We start from the raw sequence: 3,754 nt of genomic DNA on the forward strand, positions 1-3,754 counted from the left end.
CCCTGGAAGCCAAAAGCACCAACCGTGTCCTGGGGCGTATCAAGCACAGCACAGCAAGCTGGTTGAGGGAAGCGATTGTCCCACTTTACACCACAGTGGTGTGGCTCCACCTTCAGAACTGTGTGCAGTTTTGAGGAGAGTGACCAATTTGGTGAAAGAGTTCAAGGGCGAGACTTAGAAAGAGTGACTGAGATAGCTTGGGTTTGCTTGGTTTGTTCAGCTTGGAGAAGGCTGAGGAATGACCTCATTGAAATCTACAACTTCTTCAATTTGGGCAGTGGAGTGCTCACATCAGCTTAGAGACACAGCTTAGCATGGAGATGATGATGGGGAAAAGAAACACAGGACAGAGGAGAAAACACCTTGTTAAGCTGCCTGCTATAGGATACAGAGATAATCAGTGACATAGAATCACAGAATGGTAGAGGTTTGAAGGGACCTTTGAAGAAGGTCAGGCCAGCCCTTCTGCCTAAGCAGGATCACCTAGGGCAGGGCACAAAGAAGCACATCCAAATGGGTCTTGAAAGTCTCTACAGAAGGAGACGCCACAGTCTCTGTGGGCAGCCTGTTCCAGTGCTTGAGTAAATAAGTTTTACCTCATGTTGCCTCTATTTGGCAAAGTAAAATGGTTGTCCTGGGCATAAGGGATGCAAAGAACAGTGAAAGGGTTTACTCTGAGCTGTATCTCTCTGGAGTATGAGATGCTCCACTTGACCTTTTGGGTACCTTGAGACTAACATATAGATAGAGATGAAGTATAAGGGTGAGAAGCGGGGAAAGGGAAGGGAGATATCAGGAGTGTATTGACAGGTTGACATCAAGGATTAAAAGCAGACAGAGGCTTTTGAGAAGGTTATTGAGTTGGTATTTGCAGCATCATAAACTTGTAAAGAGAATGGACTGCAGTTTCCTGACAGCAATAAACATGAACATGTGAAATTGTGTTACTGCTTCACTTAATGGGGGGCAGCAATTGAAAGATTGCATATTAAATTGAGATACCATTAGATAGTACTTTGGAAAATTGTATATACTTTGTTTTCTGTTTATGAAAGAAATCTTCATTCCAATTCCTTGGAAATTATAAAGTTAAAGCAAGCAAGTAATTGTGTTTGGCTTTCAAACAAACAACCAACAACAAAACAAACAAACAAAAACCCAAAACCCCCAAAAGATGGATCATTTGCCAAAAAAAATTGACAGTGCAAGATCTTCCTATTAATTGCTTATATGTCAAGAGTTTATTTTATTTCTGAATGGAGACTCCTCTCAGGCAGGCAAAATGCCATGTGTTTCATGCTTTCCTTTTCAATCATTTTCTTCTTTTTCTTTAAATTCCAGCTACTACTAACAAAGATGGTATTATTTAACTAATGCAAACGTTGTTGTTGTTGTTGTTGTTGTTGTTGTTTTTAAGTCATCTTGAATACCCCTCTCTCAGTGTCATCAGTAAGACTACAGATTTACACGTGGACTGACCATGGGATGAATGCAAGCTAGAAGCTTTTCCTTTCACGTTTGTTGCAAGCTATGTTTTCCTGTATCTGAACCTCTGGTGTCGAGGTGGGTCAGTAAAAGCTTCTTGATTTAAGAGAGTAAATATTGCTAATAGTGTTTATACACTATTTTAATTGTTTTCTAGCTACCTATTCTTTTGCATTTAGCTCTTTTCGTTAGTCTAGACCTTGAAACACACTGGCATGATGCTTTTAAGATCTCAGCACAGGGAATAGGTAGATGGTCTTAGCTGGCTGGAACATATGTCATTAAGACTACATCATTCGCGTTGGACAGGATGATGAGAGTAGATTTCTACTTTGTTTTTCTGAAAGAAATGGTCATGTAATAGGAAGTAAAAAAAAAAAAAAAGTCACCAGCTGAATGGGTTTTCAGGATGTATTGGTAAAATGGACAAAACCACTTTTCCTTCCTTGTATTTCTTTTTCTATCCCCCACCTCCTGCATTATGCAACAAAAAAAAAACCAGCAGCAATAGCAATACTGAAATCAGAGGCAGCCCTCCCCAAAGATCACCCAAACTTCTACACATCGCTGCCCACTCCTCTCCTCCCCTTGCCCCAGAAAACAATGTCGATCTCTTTATATAAGCAAAGCCTTGTGTCTCAGGAAATAGCCCCGCGTCTAAAAATCAGCTGAGCTACTTAGAGCAAAGTGGATTCGACTTTATCACTAAATCATACCCCAAAAAAAAAAGCAGGATTAAGGATTGTTTCCTTTTCAATTTCTCAGGCTTGTGCTTCAAAGCATGTAGAAGCCTACCATACAGCGTGATTTCAGCCCTGGGCGCTAATCCCTTTCCTTCGTGAGGTCAGAGGGGATGTTCCTTTGCTCCGCTTGGAGATGCTGCCTGTGAGGCGCTGCCCTGTACTTACCCACCTGCACCGGGGTCACCAAGCAAGTTGTCTTCTTCCTCTCATCCCTCACCGCACTGATGGCAGTCTTGTACTCTGCTTGCTTCATTAGGCATCTGATAGCCCCAGTCGGGGCGGTTTCTGCCAGGGATTTAGATAAGAGGCCATCCCAGTGAAGGTAAGGAAAGTCCTACCCTTCAGCTCTGCTCCTGCGCAGGTTTTGGAGGGACGCAGTGGCGAACAGGGCAGGGGCGGCCATTAGGGCCGCTCAGAGCATGCAGACATCAAAGCTTCCCTACACACTCCAGAGCTCGCCGAGCCTGAGCATGCTGTTAGCTATCTCAGCTTCATGTATTATGCAGACGGTGCAGACTTCTCTTTGATCACGGGGAAAGTGAGAAGAAAAAGCACTGGAAACGGCCCGAGAGGGCTCTTTTGCAAGTGAATGGCTGCCTACTCTGCTGCAGTTACCTTTGCTTTCAAGACTCTGCCTTTTGTCTTGCCTCCTTTCAAAGGATGCAGAAGAGCAGTTTTGTGTGTCATTCCCAGTAAGATCTCCTGGAACAAAAGAAAAAACAAAAACAAGGCATAAGAAGGAGAGTGAGGGCATGAGGAGGAGAGTGAGAGCCTGTGCGAGGGTTCGAGTGAACTCGTTTGCATGTATGAAGTGCCCTGGTTCTAACAACGCGTGAGAACTGACACAACACAGAGCAGAAGGGAGCAGAGCAAGGTTTCCTGCAAGACTCACTGTAAAATTGTTGCTGTCCTACCTTGTTGCCTTCCTTACCTGGGCAAACTCTGGAGTGCACATGAGTAGCGAGCAAGACTTTTTTGACAGACAAATCCCTCCTTGTCCTTCTGCCATTCCAACTCTGTTTTCTACAGCACAGCTGTTGCAAGGGAGAGACTTCATCTGCAAAGTAAGATTCCTGCTCCATACTGGTCTGATTGACCATATGAGATCTAAGGATTGTTGAAGCTGAGTCCATTTAAAAGCCACCTCCACCAAGGTGAGTACATTTAGGGAAAGCTAGCAAAGAAGCATTCCACCAATGAACAAATATACATTTGCTTGTTGGGACATTTGAGTGTGTTTATAGTCTACTTAGTGACAGCAGCTTTCTGTATTAGGCTGGATGGGTGGGCAGAGGCCAATGGGATGAGATTTAACAAGGCCAAGTGCAGGGTTCTGCACTTTGGCCACAACAACCCCAAGCAGCGCTACAGGCTGGGGACTGAGTGGCTGGAGAGCAGCCAGGAGGAAAGAGACCTGGGGGTACTGATAGATAGGAAGCTGAAGATGAGCCAGCAGTGTGCCCAGGTGGCCAAGAGAGCCAATGGCATCCTGGCCTGCATCAGGAACAGTGTGGCCAGTAGGCCAA

Source organism: Pogoniulus pusillus, chromosome 14, assembly GCF_015220805.1.
Source record: "Pogoniulus pusillus isolate bPogPus1 chromosome 14, bPogPus1.pri, whole genome shotgun sequence".
NCBI classification, from domain to species: domain Eukaryota; kingdom Metazoa; phylum Chordata; class Aves; order Piciformes; family Lybiidae; genus Pogoniulus; species Pogoniulus pusillus.